General features: G+C 40.7%; 1 long non-coding RNA gene across 2 annotated transcripts in view; it reads left to right on the top strand.

The window, feature by feature from the left end:
• LOC110210126 (uncharacterized) overlaps positions 1-18057 on the top strand; it is a 36806-nt gene extending 18749 nt beyond the window's left edge. The window contains exons 1-3 of one of the 2 annotated variants that reach the window (XR_013483391.1): positions 6208-7309; positions 10208-10255; positions 16740-18057. This is a non-coding gene — a long non-coding RNA (uncharacterized LOC110210126). Of the gene's footprint in view, positions 1-6207; positions 7310-10207; positions 10256-16739 lie in introns of those variants that run through there. The other variant, XR_013483392.1, reaches the window with a different exon arrangement.
• Positions 18058-21763: the final 3706 nt, after the last annotated feature.

The raw sequence follows: 21763 nt of genomic DNA, 5'->3' as shown, positions 1-21763 counted from the left end.
AATGTAAAACAAAAGGTATCATTATAATTTAAAGATAAAATGTTCACTGAATGCAAGATATCTAGAGGAGAGGTTCTTGTGATGGCTGCTCCAGAAAGAGTAGAGGCCAGAAGGCCAGGGTTGGAGCCCTAGCTCCCCCCCTTCCTAGCTATGTAGCCTGGACGTTGGTTCCCTCTCGACTCAGTTTCCTTATTTGTAAAATGAAGGCCTTGGACAAGATGATTTCTAAAGGCCTTCCTCATGCCATTATCTTCTGAGAGTTTTGTGAATGATGTTTAGGTAGTCTGAGAAATCCCAACCATATCAGTAGAGGTAGCACCAAGCAATGGAAAAATACCGTGTTGGGAAAGAGGGCCAAGACCTAAGTTCCATGCAGCTTCTCACATCTATTAGTTGTGGGATACACTTATATTCCACAACTCATCTAGATTATTAGTTGTGTGACCATGGGCAAGTTACTCAACATCTTAGAGTCTCAAGATCTTTATCTGAAAAATAAGAACAGGAATACTTGTCCTTGTCTTATAGGGTGGTTGTATCAAATGAAGGCATGCAAGGAATAAATATGGCTGGCCTGAACACTCCCTTTGGAAGAGAAGGTCCAGGAAGAACTGACTGATCAGAGGAAGGGACCAAAGAGGGCACATGATCACCCAGGGTGAGAAGGCTTCTGGGTCCTGGTGTAGAAAGAAGCCTGGTCAGTCAGTAACAGAGCCCAGGGAGGAATAAAGAAGTCCACTTGCCTGCAGTCACATAGCCAATAAATGTTAAGAGGAAGGGATTGAATCCAGGGCTGTCCCTGAAAGTACATGGGAGTAGTGGACTTTGATGGCTGGCAGAGTCCTTCACAATCAGATTCCATACAATCCTTAGTCATCTCCTGAGGTAGATGCTGTGGGTATTCATCAGTCAATTAATAAGCATTAATTAAGCACCTACTATGTGCCAGTCACTGAACTAAGAATATTATTTCCTCTGGTTTTATAGATGGGAAAGCTGAAAACTCTGAGTGATCAGATAACTTTTGAGTGACCACATCCACACTACTGGCTGAGAAAAGATTCTCGTCTGGCTCTCTACTAATTCCCAAGTCCAGCATTATTCCTCTACTCCCTTCACATTCCTGGCACATGCTCTTTTAGGTTTTAAAGACTTTCCCCCTCACAATGATCTGGGAGGGCAGATTATTCTGCCAGTTTTATAGATAAGGAAACAGAGACTCTGAGAGATTGGCAATAATAATACTGATGATTATCATAATGACTAGCATTTGAGGCTTGCAAAGTACTTCATGTGTGTTATCTCATTTGAGCCTTGTAACAAATCCATGAGGTAGATGCTGTTAGTATCTCTGTTTGACAGGTGAGGAAACTGAGGCTGATAGAGGTTAAGTGATTTACCAGGGGTCACACAGCTGGCAAGTGTTTATGACAGGATTTGAACTCAGGTCTTCCCTATTTCAAGTATGTACCTTATCCACAGCATCAGCTACCTCAGAATAATTTTTTGCCCTTATTCACATAGGGAATATGGTTTAATGCCAGGATGTGACCATCTCCACATCCAAAGGCCAGTGTTCTTTGTGTTTCACTAGACTGTATCTCCGTCAGTCTATAATATTGGCTGGACCACCAAATAACATCCTTTAACTACTCCCAATGTCTAATTCCCACACACCTTAGCTCTCTGTATTGCTACAGCCTCTTCCTAATCACTGTTGCTTTTGATATCCAACTAAATCATATGTCAGCTGTAGCCAGATGATTTGGTGTGGGGATCAGGAGGTATGCGGTGGTTTCTTTATCTTCCCTGTACATAGCTCTGAGCCCCCATCACTGTAAGGACAGCCTCTATTCTGGGGGTGGCTGTGGGGGCAGGTGGTTATAGTTTGGGGAGGACAACGTTTGGCTTCTAAGAGATCTCTCTGCCTTTCACTAGCTTTCTACTCTCCTCTGCACCCCACAGGTAGCTTCCAGAGCCCTTCTATATCCGTTGCCATGGTAAAAAAAGGAGCCAACCGATAACCAGAAATACTCCTTCTGGATTTGACAAGCTGCAGCAATGTGTTCATCCTTGGGGAGAAATGGAGACTTGCTTATCACAAGATTATAATGGACTTAGAATCAGAAGGGATCGTAGAGATTATCTAGTCACGCCTGTTTCATTTTACAGAGAAGGAAACTAAGGCCTAGAAGGTTAAGGGACCTACCTACGGTCATATAGCCACTAGGTGTCAAAGGCAGGATTTGAACCCATGTCTTCCTGCCTTTGAGACCAGTCTTTTAGGGCTGAATTGCCCAAATGACCTATTCCACTTTGGAAAGATAATGGCTGCACCATTTTAGGAGTTGGGCGATGCTTAAGGGAAGAGGGACTCTTCGGTAAACATTGCAGGAATGAAAAAGCCAAAAACAGGCGAAGGTCAAAAGAGGAACATTCTCTACTGATATTAAGGAGAAAAGCATTCTGTAGTGGAAGGTCAGATAGGATTATCTCTCTTCAGGAATCCTTGTGATTTAGAGGCAGGCTATTGATAAAACTTGTGACTCCTTGGAGGTCAGCAGAAGGAGCAGAGCTGAAAGGGCATCGGGAAAAGTGGGCAACTGTGGCATGTAATGAGATTCTTCTGGAAATGGGGAAAGGTTCTACTGTAATGATAAGGATAATCAGGAGGGGAGGGAAGCAGCTTGGAATCTAGAGGGGAAAACACATGGAAGGGAGGGTGAGAATGTGGTGGTGATTCCTCAGCATTACAGAGGAGGAGGAGGAGGAGCAGTTACAGCATGCAGAGAGGAGTTTGTGAAATCCGGAGAAATGCAGACTCTCCAGGAGAATAGATTGTAAGATCTGAGATGTGGAGCTTGAAGGAATCTCAGAGGCCCACTAAGGCAAGTTTCACCCCTTCCTTTTTCAGATGAATAAAATGAGGCCCAGAGACATTGAGGGACTTTCCCAAGATCACAGGGCAGTGACACTGGGCCTAAATCGCCTGACTCTAAAAATAACCTTCATTCTACTTAACCACAGAATAGATACAGTTACCCAGCTTTCTCTACTTGGCCTGAACAACAAACAAATAAACAAATTAAATAATGGATAAATATATAGATAAACAAATAGGCATATAGATGAAGGAATGAACTGATTCATAAATGAATGAACAAATGAAGTAAGAAAAACTTTAAAATCTGTTAAATAGCAACTCATTTTCTTTCTCTGCAGTTCTGCATTCAATAAACAGCATTTCTGCTTTTTAGAAAGAGGCTTCTAAGGGCCAAAGATCTTGAGAAGTAGCTTCCCTGGAAAGTTATGTCCTCCTGTACAAATTAATTAATTGATATTCTTTCATGTCAGTCCCTGGGTTTCATGGACTGGTTTTCCCAGGGCTTATTCAGCCCACAATGAGGTAATTATCAGCCTCTGGGGTTTCAGAGCTAAGATGCCAGATTCTGGCTGTGTGGAGACCCTACCAAAATGCTACAACCAGCAAAGTTATTTAGCTTACTAGTAAAAGCACAAAGAATGCAGTGAGCTTTTCCAAAAAGTCAGACAGCTGAGGTTTATATGTAACAACATCCCCTTCAATCATTCAACAGAAGAACAGATGGATGGATAGATAGATCGATCAATGGATAGATATGTAGATGTAATATACCAAATAGATGTTAAACTTGAACTCTTTAAATTGACATTTTATGTGCATTGGTAAGCTAATATTACAGTAACCACTAAGTATGTCTCTAAAGTTACACTGTATAATCTACAATAGTTTCTATAACCCTTGAAAAGAAAAAGAAACAGAAAACATCTGGAAACATGTCAAGACAAACTCTTTTCCCAGTGCTTAAAGAGCAGGGGTTTTAGTTACCATATGTGAGTCTTGAAGGAGTTTAGAAAGGTAGGAGGTTTATCCGACATCATCTTTTTGAGAATTTGCTTTCTGATTCCCTCTTTCATCCTTAAATCCAACATGGATTTAATTGGCAAATTAATTGTCATGGATAATTGTCAAAATTATCAGTTTTGCAAAACCTTAACAAGGACTATAGAGAAAGAAAGTGCATCACTAGATCTAACTTTAATCCTTGCCCTGGTAAAGCCAGATCTAAGCATCAAGGCATATAGCCTTAATGCATGGGTTCGGGAGGTCTTTCTCCTTTGGTAATTCCCATGGGAAAATGGGGTCCATATGGTAAGATCAAGACCAGGTGACATTCACTCATGGTGCCAACATATTTTTATCATTTCCTATATTTACAGCAATGAGATTTTTATTAACAATGACAATATTTAGTGATCTGACCCATTTCGGTTAGCCAGGCAGCAAAAAAAGTAAGAAATAAGGCATTTCATCTGCTTAATAGAAAATGAAAATTCATTCTTGAACCACATTCACAGATGCCCAGGAACAAAGAAATAGTTACCTATGCTAGACATGCATCCTGAATTCACTCATGTAACAAAGAAGCATCTGAGAATTGGGAACTGACAGGACAATTGTCCCAAATTTATTACCTCTAGAGATGTCCACATATCAAAACTGCAAAAACACGCTACTGTCATTTCAATAGCCCTCTTTTGCATCTACCTGTGAGTACAGTGATGGAATGGAAAAGATAAGTTTAGAAAATGTACAGCTATTTTGAGCATGACCAAATCTACTTTTTGCACATGTTGAATTTGAAATAGATTTAATTTTCGTTATGAAAATCAATTAAATCACTAAATTGGCTGCATTTTAAAGGACAGTGCCCTTCTTTTATTTCAGTTAATAGCAGCAAAAATTGCATTCTTAAGGCATCAGGGGAATAAAGAGAAGCTTATGGCTCTGACTTGAGTTCCTCAGAAGATTCTGTTTCAGGGAGGGTGGGGATGAAAAATGTCAGAGCATGGAAAACATCTTATTACTGCCCATCTCCAATGGCTATAATTCAAATCATGTCCCAGGTCCTGCCAGGCTAGGACTGGTGCCCCAGGAGGAGGGTCAAGGGTGGGCTATTACAATTGGTTGATGGCTCTTAAGAACGATGATTTACCAGAAGAATCTATGGGCCTCTGACGATATCCCTTTGATCAGACTTCTGAAATCTTTGAGATGGGCTTCAAGAAGGGCCTCCTGGCCTCCCTATGTCAGGTAGTCTGAAGCTCTTTCAAGGATGGCCAGCTCTGATGTGGTTTCTATTCCCTGGCTCCTGTAGGGATCATGGACTTTGAATGAAGTCATCAAGTAGGATGTGCATACAAGAAACATTCAAGGGTAGAGACCACAGGGAGGTCATTTTGTACCTAGAGCAAGGACCAGAAACTGGGCCTGGGACATATAACTAGTCCACCATCTGGTAGTTTTCTATTTTAACTCCTTGTCCTTGATAACTAAGTGCTAAATTTCTGTTTCTCTTTTGCTAAGGTATAGGAGAATGTCAACTTGAATGTAAGTTCCTGAAGGGGTGTTATATTTTTGTCTTTATTGCCCCCAGTACCTGACATAGCACCTGGCCCATACAAAGCATTTAGTAACTTATTGTTGAATTGAACTGAGCTGAACTGGACTGAAAATGTTGCTAGAGGGGGCAGCTAGGTGGGGCAGTGGATAGAGCACCGATCCTGGATTCAGAAGGACCTGAGTTCAAATCCAACCTCAGACACATAACACTTATTAGCTGTATGACCCTGGGCAAGTCACTTAACCCCATTGCCTAGCCAAAAAGAAAAAGAAAATGTTGTTGGTACCCTCTAAATCCCGCACCCTGAGAGAAAGCCCCAATCACCCTGTCCTAGTTACTCTATTCAAGAATCATGAACTATTTAAACTGATGTCTAAATTTCATTTTCATTTTGTAGTGCTCACTCCAATAAAAATATCATACTTTGGTACATCTAGTCATTTATTTTCATTGAAGCCAACCGCAATACTTCACAGATAGGGAAAGTTAACTATATTTTATTTATCTTAGCTTAAAAACTTTTTTTTTGATTTTTAGACTTGAAAATTTTTATGGCTGTTAAAAATTTTCCCACCCATAGCTCTCAGTGGGTAAACATTGCCTAATGGACCTATTTATATAAATACTTAGTATTTTTTTATGTTGTAATTGTTCTGAAACTTGTTTCATTAGCTAAGATGCCTCTGTATCCAAGACATCACAAAAGTAACTCTTTAAAAATGTTTTCTTCTTCCTCTGATATTTCATCTCTTGGTACAGAGGAAGCCTGAGAAAGAACTATGCAATACATTGGCCAAGACTCTAGTTGGGGTTTTGTCTGTCTGTTGGTTTGTTTGTTTTTTTTTAATAAGAGGCCACTCCTTTCTCTGCTTCTCAGAATTCCACAGAAAGCATCATCTCCTGAGACATGAAGCTGATAAAGTGTGCCAAGTTTAGGTAATTTGGCAAAGCATTTAAAGCATTCACATCATTCCCTTGGCAATTTAGCAAGCATCATTCTGGACTTTCCTGCCATGACATCCTCAGTCTCTCACTCGTAGGGCATTCCAGGTTGAATGTTTCTTAAGTCATATTTCTGGAGTTGTAATGAAAAAAAAAGTCCCCCAGTATTCAAGAATTCAGCTTCTGAGACTGATGCCAAGTAGACTCTGTGAAGAAATGTGAAGAAAGGTAATGGCATACTTGGTTGGGAACTCAAAAAACAAGAAATCTCTTATGTCAACAAAGAATGAGAAAAGGAAAATTTACTGTACTATTTGTCTTGGCAAACTTTTATAGTTCCGAATGAAGGTGTGGACAAGATTTCTTGCCAATGGAGAAGCATCCACGTTTGGCTGGCACTTTAGCACATGGCTGTATTTCTCACCCAGGAAAGGCATGTGCCCGAGCTCTGAGTTGTGTCAGTAGGAAGTAGCTGTTAGGTACATTACATCCAGAGTTCCTTCTCTTTTGTCCCCACTGTGACCTGGCCCATGACAAGTGGGAAAAGTCATCAGAGTCTGATTTGCCCAGTCATTGCCCCCAGCTGTGGTTTCTGGCTGGTCATTTTTCAGAAACTGAAAGTCAAAATGCCAAGGAAAGAAGTCAAGTATGAAACCCAAATAAATGAATGATGACTCACTTCCTGCTCACTCCCAACTGCACATATTCAAGGAAATGATGGTCCCTTATCAATGACTGCAGAGTTGGGTGTCAAAGGTGAACCATAAACTGTACTCTTCCAATTCATGTGGGCAAAGTGGATGGAAATCCATGCTTTGGACTGGAGGAGGCTGCTGAATTACTTACACTGAGTTTGCTTGGTTTTCCCCTGGAGGCTCAGGTTAAACAGTAATGTGTTCAGTGTTTCCTGAATTAAACTGAAGGTAAGTGTCTTAAATGACTCAACATGGTTCAATAACAATAGTTAAGAATTACATAGTCTACTTTAAGGTCTTCAAATTGCTTTAAACATACTATGTCATTTGAACTTCACAACAGCCGTATGACTGTAGGTGCCATTATTACGCCCTTGTTACAGATGAGGAAACTGAGCCTAAGAGAACTAGATTTTGAGGTAGGGTTTGGACCCACATCTCCCCAATTTCAAATCTTTTATCTACTAACCCATCTAATAACCAGAGAAATGGACTGGAAAGTGTTTGAGAAACTGATCAGGAGACCTGGGTTCTATCTTTGTGCCTGCCATCATTAGCTGTGCGTACTTGACCCACTTACTTCAGAATGCCAGAATCTCAGTTGGAAGGGACCCCAGAAACTGCCCAGTCTAAGCACTACCTGAAGAAGGATCAGTACACTTAGAAAATAGACATCTAAATTTTGCTTCAAGACCCCAAGTGAAAGTGCCCACCATTTCTGGAGACAGCACATTCCACTTAAGTATTTCATAAAGGCACATGAGGAATCTGAGGCCCGGAGCGTTTACACATTCATTCATTCATCCATTCATTCATTCAGCTACCTCTCTATGAATCTGTCTACCTACTTAGTCATTTGTTTATTTTTCTATTTGTCCATTTACTTATTCATTTATTTATTTGTCTATCACTTATTCATTCGTTTGTTAATTTGTTTGTTTCAGTATATTTTTAAGGGGCCCAGATAACCTTCTATCAATTGGGCATAATAATGCAAATAATATAAATATTCTGCTCACACACATACCTTTTGTGGTAAGAAACAAATAAGATATCAGACTGCAGATGTTGAAAAGTTCAAAGGAAATATCTGAATGTAAATATTCTGATAAATGGAAGGAGGCTTTTGAGGACAAACTCTTCCGAGTGAAAGAAACTCACAAATTATCCCCCAATCTAGTGATCAATAGCGAGGACCTTCGGCTATCTGAAACTTTTTTTTTAATCAGAGACACTAATAAGTAATTAAATGGTTAATTGAAGTTTCAGCTTTTATCTCAGCTGCCTGTGATCTGGGGGAGGTGCTAATGAGCAGTTACTTGGCCAAAAGGTTGGCCCCAGGGAGAGTCCCAGGAGGCAGCTGTAGAATAATTCATCCTGTGTGTGAGAATTAGCACACTTTGTGGTCTCTGAGAATTGTTACACATTTCAGGATGATAGCTTGGGGGTGGGGACAGAAGAAGGGGATTCCTTTTCTCTCGGTGCTCAGATTCAAATTAAAGTGTCTCCTAAGGGCAGAATGCCCACTGAAGTCCTATTCTGACGATTCCGTGGTGAGGGGGTGACTGATCATCAAAGGCCTGGACACTGAAGATGAGCTGTAGCGGGTCCTAGCAGGCTGGAAAGGCTTGGAGTTCTGCTCCTGGATGGACAGCAATGGTCTGCTGTATGAGGACAAGACAGGCACAGTGGGAAGGGTCACATCACCAAGGTGGCTGTGCAGTCCTGATTTCTTCAGCCATGGCAATTGGAGGTTAGAGGACCTGGGTTCAAATCCCGCCTTGGTCTCTTGCTCCACGGGCGATGTTCAGTGCATTACTTAACCTCTCTGGGTCTCTGTTTCCTCGTCTGTAAAGGAAGGGCTTCTTTAAGTGGTCTCTAAAGCCCCTGCCAGTTCCAGAGGAGTGCTGGCATTTATATTCACATCACAAGCCCTGGGATATACACACACAAACACACACACATCCAGACATATGCACATCTACTCATCTATATACACATGTGTGTGTAAAATCCTTTGCTAGCCAGTAAAAGGGTAAAAGGGAAAATAATGACAAGAACTCCTTTTTAGAGTGTTTTAACCTTGACAAAGCACTGTCTCCACAGCAGCCCTAACAGGGATGTTAGTTTATATGTTATATATCCTTGCAAAGTATATGTGTATATATGTGTGTGTGTGTGTGTGTGAGTGTATATATATGTGAGGGTGTATATATGTATATACACACATATATACATATACACGAATACATAATACATACATATATGTACACACAATATACATATATAGTACAGTTTATCTATTTATTTATATATACATATGTGTATATATGTGTAAATTAGATTATTATAATCTCACTTGCTCCTCACAAGGCACTTATTAGGTAGGTGCTATTATTATCCCCATTTTACAGATGTGGAAACTGAGATTCAGAAAGATTTAGTAATTTGGCTAAGATCCAGACCTTATAAGTATTAAATCCAGGATTCAAATCCAGGGTTCCTGTTGCCAAGTTCAAGAACCTTATCACCCTGCTTCTATTACTGGGTGACCTTGAGCAAGTCACTTTAGTCTTTCGAGTTTCTATCATCATCTGGAGTTATCTTCATAGGATTGTTGCAAGCTTGAAATGGAATGATGTGCTTTGCAAATCCTGAGGTGTTATATAAATATTAGGGAGGGAGATGGGGATGGGGACCAGAGCAATGATTCCATCGCTCTCAGGAACTCCCAGGGGAGGAACTTCTCTTCTATCAGTGTAGTTGGGCACCTGTGCAGCTCATCTTCTTCCAGGGCTGTCTGAGGGCTTGACTTGCCCTTGATTACACAGCCAGGATGTGACGGGGTGGGAATTGACTCAGGTTTCCCTAGCATCCAGTTCAACTCTCTCTCCATTAAGTAAGCTAAGCTGCTTTTCACATAGAAATGTTAGCTATTATAGTTATATTGATTTGCTCCCTGTACCAGTAAGGGGGCTGCTTCCATCCACCGGGTGTGGATAAGGTCTGTGGGAGCCGAACATGCCTGAGGCTGCTAGGCAGCATTACTCATGCGGAATGCAGTTTATGTGGGAAGTGATGTGCTATTTATTCCATCCCCAAATAAGAAATATCCTCTGTCCACAGGGCACAGGGAGCCTCAAGAATAGAAGAAACCTTGTGAAAAACAATGTGGTGAGAGAATCTTAAGATTTAATTTTGCTCATTATTCTTCATCCTTCAAATTGACTATAAATTATGGATGAGTTGTTCATTCACCTTTGACCCTTTGTGACCCCATGGACCATCCTGTCCATGGGTTTTCTTGGCAGAGATACTGGAGTGGTTTGTCATTTCCTTCTCTAGTGGATTAGGGCAAACAGAGGTTAAGTGATTTGCCCTAGGTCACACAGCTAGTAAGTGTGTAAGGCCAGATTTGAACTCAGGTCCTCCTGATTCTAGGCCCAGGGCTCTATCCACTGAGCCTTCTAGCTGCCCCATGGATGAGTCATTTGATATATTTATGGGAGCACCGGGCCTGGAACATAGCTGGTACTTCAGATTGTGATTTTGACAGAGTGGAAATTGGTGGTGTGGGATCTCCTTCCCACACAGAGACCAGTGATGATCACAACCCATCCTTGACTTCATAGGCTAAATGGTTCTAAGTCTGAGGCACATAATGATCAAAGGACTCGTCCAGGGGGATAGACTTAGTGAGGGACAGATGTAAGTTTTGAACCCAGGCCTTCCCAACCCCAGAGCTTCCCAGATTTCTCCACAGAATTTTATTTTCACTATTTAATATGTTTAATTGCTAGCAGTCTTACAAGTAAACATGCAATCTGAGATGAATTGTGTCTATTACTGGTGAAATGAGAAAATAAAAGAACAAAGTCAATATCCTCTCTGTAGAGTTCTTTAAAGAGAAGAGAACTGGCTTTGGAATCCAGGGACCTGGATTCAAATCCTGCCTTCTGTTACTTATTACTAGTGTGACCTCAGACAATTCTAGTCTGAGTCTCAGCTTTCTCATCTATAAAATGAGGGGTGTGGAAAGGATTATTTCTGAGGTGTCTTTCAGTCTCACATCTATAATCCAATAAGCCTCTCAGTCATTTCTGCAGAGAAAGTCATTTCCAGGCAAGGATGTCTTCTTGGGAATGATATATAATTACTCTTCAATTCTCCTCTCTCTCAGAATTTTCAATGAAGGGATTAGGTGTGGTAGGATAGAGTAGCTAATTAAAAAGAAAGTGGGAGGGAACATTTATTTCAAGAAAAATGGTTTTAGTTGGGAGGCCCTTCTTTCACTGGAGTTCCACCTTCAATAAACAAAGGCATCCATTCACTTGGGTGGCACCATTTCTTTTGCAAAGTAAAAGCCTATTTTAGTTCTGTAAAATTATCTCAACTCTTTGCCCTCTATTATTGGAAAAAATCAATCATGAGAGATTACAGACATCAGCAGAAAAAACACCTGAATCATTCAAAATCCACGGGAGGACCTCGGTGAGTTTCAGAGCATGGAGAGAAAAGAAAAAAGAAAGACTGGAGGAGGAAAGCATTAGCCATTGCATTGGTTATTAGCCATGAGCCTTGGTCATTGTGTTAACCCATATTCTTTCCAAGTTGCTTGTCTTCACAATGCTGCTGCTGTTCTCCTGATTCTGCTCACTTAACTCTCTATCAGTTTATATAAGTCTTCCCATGTTTCTCTAACCATCCCTTTGGTCTTTTCTTATGGCACAATGGTATTCCATGACATTCATATGCCATAATTGTTCAGATGTTCCACAAGAGATGGGCATCCCTTCAGGTTCTAATTCTTTACCACCACTGAAAGTGCTGCCACTAATATTTCTGTACATATGTTTAATTTTCCTCTTCCTTTGATCTCTTTGAGGAATAGATCTAGCAATGACATCACTGAATGAAAGAGGAGCAGAGTTTTGTGACACTGAGGGCCTAGTTAGTTCTGAAATGATTTCCCAAATGGTTGTACTAATCCATAGCTCCACCAGCAGTGCCTTCGTGTTCCTGTTTTCCCACAATCCCTTCCACCATTTGTCATTTTCATTTTTTTTTTGTTATCAAGCTGGAACCTCCAAATATCTTTAATTCGCATCTCTCTAAACAATGATTTGGAGTACTTCTTCCTCTGGTTGTGGATAGTGTGCATTTTTGTCCTTTGAGAACTATCAGCTCATGTTCTTTGATTTTACCTAGACTTGTGCAGTGGCCTTTTCACTGATGTCTCTGTCCCAGGTCTCAGTTTACTCCAAACTCAGTTGCCAAAGTAATTTTCCTACTATGCAAGACCGACCATGTCTCTTCCCTGATCAATATTGCCTACTGCTTTTAGTGGATAATATAAACCCATCTACTTGGCTTTTGGATCACCTCACAAATTGGTCCCAAGCTGTATTGCACATTATCCCCCTTAACAAACTCTGTGGTTCAAATTGGCTTTAATGTTTCTCGTGAAAGCCATGTCAACAAGTCCACAAATGGGGCAGCTAGGTGGCACAGTGGATACAGCACTGGTCCTGGATTCAGGAGGACCTGAGTTCAAATCCGGCCTCAGACACATAACACTTACTAGCTGTGTGACCCTGGGCAAGTCACTTAACCCCATTGCCTAACCAAAAAAAAAAAAACAACAACTGTACTAAAACAAGTCCACAAACATTTCTTAAGCACCTACAAATGTGCCAAGCACTGTGATGAGCCCTGGGAACACAACAAAGGCAAAGGACAATTCCTGCCCTCCAGGAACTCACATTGTAATGAGGAGAAACAACTCCCAAACAGCTAGGTACAAACAAGGTATCTACAGGATAAACTGAAAATGAGTAAGAGAGGAAAGGCACACAGATGAAAAGGGACCAGGGCATTCTGAGAAGGTGAGGCTTTAGTTGACACCTGAAGGAAACTAGGATTGAGAGATGAAGAGGGAAGAAATTCCAGGAATGGCAGCCAGCCAGTGAAAAAGAATGGAGTTGAGATGGAGGGTCATGGAGGCCAGGGTCACTGGATTGGAGAGTATGTGGTGATGAAGAATAAGGTATGAAAAGACTCTACAATTTGGAATGGGTGAAGTTATAAAGGGCTTTATAAGGAAAAGGGACTATTTCGTATTTCATTTTGGAAGTGATAGGGAATCACTGATGTTTATTGAGTAGGGGAGTGACATGGTCTAATCCAGGGGTGGAGAACCTGCAGCCTCAAGGCCACATGTGGCCCTCTAGGTCCTCAAGTGTGGCCCTTTGACTGAACCCAAACTTCACAGAATAACTCCCCTCTGTTCTTTAGGAAGATCACTTTGAGAGCCTGCACCAGTGTGGCAGAGCTATCAGAGGACAGAAGGAGCTGTATATAAGAGATATTGTAAAGGTAGAGAAGAGATCATTTGACAACTACTTAGATATACAAGTGGGCATGAGAGGGAGGAGTTTTGAGGAGGACACCTAGGTTACAAGCCTGGGTAACTGAGAGGATGGTGGAAACCCTCCACAGTAACAGGGAAGCTCTGAAGTGGAGAGGGTTTGGGGGAAAACATAATGAGTTTGTTTTTGGACATACTGAGTTTTTGTTCAGTTGTGTCCAACTCTTTTGTGACCCCATTTGGGATTTTCTTGGCAAAGATACTGGAATGGTTGGCCATTTCTTTCTCCAGATCATTTTTACAGATGAGTAAACTGAGGCAAACAGGGTTAAGTGACTGGCCCAGGGTCACACAGCTAGTAAGGATCTGAGGCTGGATTTGAACTAAGTCTTCCTGATTCTAGGCCTGGTGCTCTATGCCCTGTGCCATCTACCTGCCCTTATGAAGTTTAAGACATCCAATTGGAGATGTCTAATAAGCTGCTGGATCTTCAATACTAGAGGTCAGGAGAGAGGTTAAGACTGAATAAGGAGATCTGAGAATTATCTGCATAGAGATAATAATTGAAACCATGGGAAGTGATAAAATCACCAAGTGAAATAGTATGGAGGGAGAAGGAAAAAGCCTAAGACAGAACCTTTGGAGACCCCCCCCCCACACCCACACACACTTAGTGGTCAGGAAGGATGAGGGATCATAAAATGCCATTAGATTTGGCAATTAAGAGATCATTCATAATGTTTATGATTTTCCTAATTAAGAGATCATTCTTAACAGTTTCAGTTAAATGATGATGTTGGAAGCCACACTGCAGATAGGTAAGAAAAGAGTGAGAGGAAAGGAAATGAATACTAATTTGAGATGGCCTTCTCAAGGAATTTAACCAGGGAAGGGAGGAGAGACATGTTCTGATAACTACTGGGGATGGACAGATCGAGTGGGCATTTTTTGAGGATGGGGGAGACATGACCATGTTTGTAACAGATTAGAAGCCAGTAAAGAGGGAAAAATTAAATATTAGTGAGAGATTGGTGATGAAGAGGGAGAAATCTGCCGGACAAGACTAGATGGAATGGGAAAACATATATATATATATAAAAGAGAAGGGCCACCTCTTCATGTGAGAGATAGGTGAAGCAAGGGATAGTGGAAAACATCTTCTAAGTGATGTGAGATGAGGAGGAGACAAAAGATATTCTTGGTAAATGGCCTCAATTCTTCTCAATGAAATATGAGATGAAATTCTCAGCTGAGGGTAGGGATGCCCAGGGGAATGCATGAGAGATATGAGTAGAGAAGAAATGGTTTGGAAAAGCCATTATGGTGATTGGGATAGGGAGTAGATTATGAAAGTATAAACCCAGGACTGCCTTGATGCAGGGAGGGCCCGGCTGAGATTGTGTAGCATAAATCTGTATATAACTCTCTCAGTGCATTTTCATGATTTTCTCCATATTTATCCAGCCGTACCTGACAGCAGATGATGGTAGCAATCTGAGAATGGAGCCTTGCAGTACAAATTCAGAAATAAAATAAGGGAGCGAGGGGCTGGAGAGAAGAAGATTATAGTTATTCCTTCCACATCATCATCATAGTTTCCCATCACGATTTTGATATTTCGTGGGTCAGCATACGAAATTAAATGGAATTTTCTGGTGGTTTTACAGAAACCTCAGATGATATGTAAAGGCCAGCAGATGACACAGAGCCTATGACCCAATACTTAACTCAAATTTTATAATAAGGTATTGTAAACACCTTATAAAAGAAAAAGAAAAGGGAAGATAGGTGGCGCAGTGGATAAAGGACCGGCCCTGGAGTCAGGAGGACCTGAGTTCAAATTTGACTTCAGACACATAACACTTACTAGCTGTCTGACTTTAGGCAAGTCACTTAACCTCAATTGCCTCATCAAAAAAAAAAAAAGAAAAAAATCAGACTTCTTCTCTGGTAAAGAAGAAAGGGCCAAAAAATTCACACAGATTTTCGAGATTGCAGGGGTGCTGCCCCCCTAATCCCAGCAATGTAGAAGGGATAACTGTAATCAAACTGATACACCAAGGAGTCAAGACTAGGGAAGAAGGAGAGTGTAGGTAGTGTAAGGATAGAAGCCTAGGAAGGAACTGAAGGATGGATCGGAGGCCATGGAGATGATGAAGGAAAGGGCTTGAGATATAAGGAAGAGGAATAGTTGGAATGATGAAAGAGTATGAGGACACTGTGTGTATATGTGTGTGTGTGTGTGTGTGTGTGTGTGTGGTCTGCATCTGGGATTTCATTGGTGTGAGGAACTCCCAGTTTGCAAACTCCTACCAATTCTAATCAGTAACTCCTTGGTGATGTCTCATCTTAACCAAGTCAGGTGGGGTACTAACAAGTTAAATGAATTGTGTCTATGATCATGTAGCTAGAATGTGTAAGAGGCAAGGCTTGGCCCAGGTTGTAGCTGGAAGAATCTACCTATACCAGGTCCCTTACCATGTGGGTAAAGCTATTTCTTTTCCTTAAAATAGAGTGGATCTGTCCTCTAGACCTAATTCACGTAGAGAACTACAGGCTTCGCCACTAAGGGAGCTTGTTGGTTTCCAGAACACGCAACAGCCAGGCCATGGGGCTCTCCACATGCCCCCTCAGGCTAGAACGGTATATAAGTATCGGCAACCCAGAGCCTGGGAAGCTGAAATCTGTTGAATCAGATATAGCCTGGCTGGATATCTTTCTTTTGATCTAAATGTCCTTCCCCTGCTATAGCAAAGCAATGCTCTTTGTTAACTAGCAGATGTTCTCTGAGTGTCTCGTCGCCTTCCAAACTCAAATCCAAAGCATTGGACCACCCGGGGTTCATCCTGGCCCACTGAACAGCCATTCCTGACTCCCAAGTCAGCTCTCTCTGTACTATGCCATGACACTTTGCAAGTGTCATCTCTTATGTGACAAGAACATGCTGAACATGGCTCTGGTTCATCTGAAATATTAAAAGAACTGAGGGAGGCCTGGAGCACATTGAGAAGGAGGGATGTAGAGAATTTTGAGTGGAAAAAAAAAACACTCATCCATGAATCAGAGAGGTGTAAAAGCCTCCTGTGAGCTCACAGGTCTATGTGAGATAGCAATTTAAGAATCTAGCACAGAGACACAAAGTAATAGATAATGAGATTGTTTTTAAGCACCAGGAATATCACCAAGGGATTGGAGATGACACAACCATGGGAAGAGCATTTCAGTAAAATTGTTTTTGCCTCAAAGTTCACATATTTAACAAGGTGCTCAAATTTTGTTTCTTTACATCAGGTTTGCTCCCCAAGTTAAAACAACGACAAAAAAGCAACAACATCTCTTGAGGACATTCAAGACCCTTCATCTCGCCAAGCTGGGCACTTTAAATAGGCCACAGGTCCCCCAGGATTCATGGGAGCCAACTGATTCAGAGACTTAAGCAAACAGCGCTGAAGTTTCCGTGCTGGTTTCATTTTAAGCTTTTAAATCGAAAGAGAAAATGGTCTTCACTGCTAACAGGGATAGAGACTGGACCTGTGGTTTACTTGGATGGGAGACTTTTAGGTGAGAAAACTCCTCCTACAAAGCCAGTTCCAGTTGGTATCTCCTCTATAATTTATAATCTTAGAGAATGACCCAGGACAGAGGTGCCAGATCAGATTAAATGTATTTGGGAAATACTTAATAAAATAAATGAAAATAATAGACCATAGATAATGTGTGTATGTGGTTTTCTAAGTCCATCTACTCCTGGACGGATGTTCACATGTGATTTAGTGGCCTCCATTGCTTTTGGAATTTGACACCAGGGGCCTAGAGTGCTGTGACTCTTAAGTGACTTGTCCAGGGTCACACAGCCAGTAAGTGTCAGAGACAGAACTTGATTGAATCCAGGCTTTTCTGGCTCTGAGGCTAGGTCTTTCTCTTCCACCCCATAGTATCTCTCACCACCAATAATGAATAACAATAACAATAAATAATGGACAAAGACCTGAGAGCAGGAAGGAAATTAGAGAGGGGAATATGAAACTGGGAGAGGGAACACAAATTGTTCTTTTACCCGGGAGAAATGGTTGAACAAATTAAAAACCATCAGTGCTTAATCATAGCTAATATAGCTATCAAGTTCTCATCCCAATCCGCCACTTATCTTCAGTCAAATAGTATTTACAGGGATGAAATGAGAGAATTCGAGAGCATTTGCATCTTTTGTTGTCTATGCGATTTAACATAAACTGACTGATTCCTGTGATTTTGAGCAAAATCAGAGTCCCTTACTGCTGGGCTGACTTAGGAGCTTCCTTTGCTTTCTGCTCCACAGACTGTGCTCCTGGGAAATCCTTACATTGTAAAGTTGAGGGGGCAAATATTGCATCCCTCCAAGCCTGTTTCCACACAGGACGCTGCTTGACTTTGGATGAGGACCTAGAGATTTTTAAAAGACTTCACCAGCCTCCTGGGAGGGATCAAAATGTGCATCTTGCACACTTTTGCCCTTTTTCTGAAGTCTGGCTTCTTTTTAACCTTGTCTCATGTGTGATATTTGAATGTTGTAAGCCCATGAAATCTTGCTACTCAATTCATGACAAAAAGGATTAAAAATAAAGATACATTGCACAATACCAACTGGCCATGTGTTTCTTTTTAAGAACAACAATAATTAAAAAAAAAAATCCCAAGCCTGGCCATGCATACAAGCCTTCCAAGGAAAGACAGGAATCATGTAATCATTTTTTTTTTAAAATATAAAACCAACCAACCACATTCTCTGGTCACTTTGGAGAATGACCAGATGTCTTCATTTCTCTGGATTCCCTTGGATGACTAATGAACTCATTGAGCCTTGAGTTCCACGAAGGTCATCTCTGACAAGAAATTGTTTGGTTGGGTGATGAGTTTGATGGGTAACACTAGAAATTCTACTTCTTGAAATTGAAAAGGGGAAAATAAGCCAGGCAGAATTTTTTCATCTTTTGAAAGAACACCCATTTTAATGTATTACTGGGGACTTTTAAATGGTCTGTAGGAGCTCACTGTTTCACCTAAGGCTTTGTAAGTAGCCTGGAACTTAGTGACAGTGAATTAAAAATTCCATACTGAATCAGAAATTAAAAATAGATGCAGTAGTGAGAAATGTATTTAGGGCCCTGCCTACACTGCAGTAAAAATCGTGTTAGCAAAAAATATGTTTAAATATGATTCTCTCTAGCATGCTGTTAACACAGTTTCTCTGGCCAGGAAACATAAAATGCTTGGAGGTAGTTGGGGTGGGGAGGATTATTTTGTGAAATTATTAGCCTTTAAGAAAAAAAAAACTGTAAGTAGTAGCTAGGTGATGCTGCAACACCTGAGTTTATTTTACTTTTCAGCTTGTAATACAATGAATGATGAGAAGATGGAATTAAGTAAACACCCTCTTCAATGGGTATGGATTTTTTATGGAAAATAAACTCACATAAGTATGTTTGACATCCATTTTCATCATCAGCTGTCTGACTACACTACTGAAATAAAGGATTGTTGAACTGAATTGAAATGAAATGCATTTCAGCAGAGGGTTAGCCTAGGACTTTGTTGGAATTGCCATAGTAATAGTGAGGAAGACTGATGCTGCATTATCAGGAAAGGGAGGGGCTGATTTTTTTTCCTGGCTAAAGTAACATGTTATTGACTGAGGATTCAGTTCAATTTATTTTGTGCTACTATGTGCTCTCCAATATTCTGTTTCATAGGAAAAGTCAGAGCATGCTTCCCACTTTCCCACGCCCTACTGTTTACCAAGTATCTCTTTTAAAAAAAAAACTTGTTAATTTTCTCACATAACTTGAAAGAAAGTTCCTTAAAGACAGGGATTATTTTCAATTTTGGCTCTTTATCCCCACTGTCTTGCACATAATTCATTCTTTAAAAGTGTTTCTTTCATTGAATTTACTTTTCAAAGACACTGAAAAGTCATGATCCTGACAATTCTTGTAGCTAATTAACTCATGGTATCTGGGTATGGGAAATCTACTGACATCCTGGAAACGGATAGATTAGTGGTCAAGCAGAAACTGTAAGTCTGGAAACAAAAAAAAAAATCACAAAATACCCTTTGGCCTTTGCTCATCATAAAATAAAGAGATATTCAGAAGAAAGAGGCATTCTGTCAGTCAACTAAGTTATAAAAATAGGCATTTCAAGTTATAAATACCCAACTTGGAAACATAAGCTGGTTGCTTGAGCCATCTCCCAAGGCTAACCTACTCTATGGCCTTTGGTAGTTCTAGAAGGTCTCATTGGCTCAGGACAGTAACCAAGTTATTCTAGACTCAGCTGACTCGATCTCTCTTCTTCACCACCCCTCTTTCACCCCTGAGGTTAACCATCACAAGACTTTGGTGCTTCCTTCTTTGAATAGAAATGTCATCTTTTATAACCCAATTATTCATGACACAGGGAGCTGTTTTCCCAAACTTAGCCACAAAGCCTCTTTGTGGGGATATAATGAGACGTGGGGAGGAGGTCATTTTAAGTGCAAAGTCCAGGAGGCAGTAAATTTAGTATGTTTAGGGAGTGGTTGAATAGAAGAGCTTGATTTGAGAAGAAGGCTGCTATAAGGAAGCAGTGGTAAATAGACAAGAGTGCACTGGTCCATGTTTAGTGACTGGCTCACCAGGAAAAAAAAATACACGTGACTCACTTTTGAGTTTAATCTTCACTAACTGATATTTTCTATCACTTTCTTAAGTCTATACAATGAATAAAACTAAATCAAGCTTTGATTGATTTGCCAATTTATTTGCCAAGCATTTGCAAATTTCCACAGTGTAAATGGTCACACTAAAAATTAACCGTTGGCTATCAAATGACTATACAAGCTGGCTCCAGAATACAGCAGAAAAAAATAGGTATTGGCTTGATTGGGGGTGGGGGGTGGTGGCTTTAAATGCTAGATTAAAAATTCAGTGTTTTCTCTTATAAGCAACTTTGAGCTATTTACGAGTCTTGGGCAAGGGGCTTTCATGATCGATCAAAGGGGCATCCTAAGAAAGTTAACCTGTTTCCAGTGTGTAGAATTGACTGAAGTGTGAGAGAAACAGGAGTCAGAAAGATAAGATAGAAAGTTTATTCAAGTTGTGAACTGAGAAAAGTCTGAACCAGAGCAGTGGAAGATGAAATGGAAAGGAAGCAATGAATGAGAGAGACATGGTAACAGAAGAGTTTGGGGGATATGATGTCCTAAAGAAGGAGGTGCAGAAGTCAAAGATGACTCAGTGTTTTAAGGCTGCATGATTGGGGAAATGATAGCACTACTAGTAAAAATAAGGAAGTGAGAAAAAGAGTCCCAGGTGAGGGAGGAGAAGATGAGTTAAATTTTAGATCTACTTCAAAATGGAATGGAAAAATTCAGAATGGAATTGGAGAGAACTAGCAATAGAGAGAGAGGAGATTGTGATGTGACTCCAAGGGAGGAGAGTTTCAAGAATGTGGGAAGCAGAGTTCCAAGTAAGATAATAAAGGCAGAGCTAGCTGACATGTATATCTTTAAGATCTCAATGCACATTAAACCCATTAGCTCATTCAATTTTGACCATAATTTCTGAAAACTCTCAGATATTACAGTGTTTAAAGCACAGCAAGTCAATAGCGTAACAGGGAGAGAAGGGCAGTACCAAGAATGTTACATGTGGAATCAGGGATTTGGGGATGATATATCTCAGCTTTATCACCTATTACCTTTATGACCTTGGGCAAGTCACTTCATCTTGAAGGGAGGGTGTCAATTTCATCTTCTGTAAAATGAGGAAGTTGGACTCAGTTACACAAAGCTGGAAAGGGTAGCAAATACTCAGAGCTAAAAAAGGATTTTACCATGCATCAGGCCAAATCTAATACAATCAAATTCAGTAGAGATAAATATAAAGTCTTGTGAAGTCAGAAGGACCTATGTTCAAATCCAGCTTCAGGCACTTGCTAGCTGTGTGACCCTGGGCAAGTCACTTAATCCGGATTACGTTAAAAAACAAACAAAAAACCTCATACTTGAGTTCAAAAAAGTTCCATATCACAAGATTAAGTTTAAGATTGGGCAAGCATGGGTAGGTAACAGCTGCTCTGAAAAAAGATCCGTGGGTTTGAGTGGACTGAAAGCTTCATAGCGGTTAGCAGCGTGATGTGGCTGCCAACAGTAGGGACTGAGCCTGGAGGAACAGGGAGGAGATAGATAGTCTCACTGTCCTCTGCCTTATCGGACATCCTTTGGAAGTTAAGGGGGACAGTAGTAAACTGGAGGACATCCAGAGCAGGATGGTCAAGAGCCTTGAGTCCTTGACACC

This window comes from Phascolarctos cinereus, unplaced genomic scaffold (genome assembly GCF_003287225.1).
Source record: "Phascolarctos cinereus isolate Bilbo 61053 unplaced genomic scaffold, phaCin_HiC Scaffold_7;HRSCAF=346, whole genome shotgun sequence".
NCBI lineage: Eukaryota > Metazoa > Chordata > Mammalia > Diprotodontia > Phascolarctidae > Phascolarctos > Phascolarctos cinereus.
The sequence above is the reverse complement of the archived record's forward strand: the minus strand, read 5'-3'. Positions and strand labels throughout refer to the sequence as shown.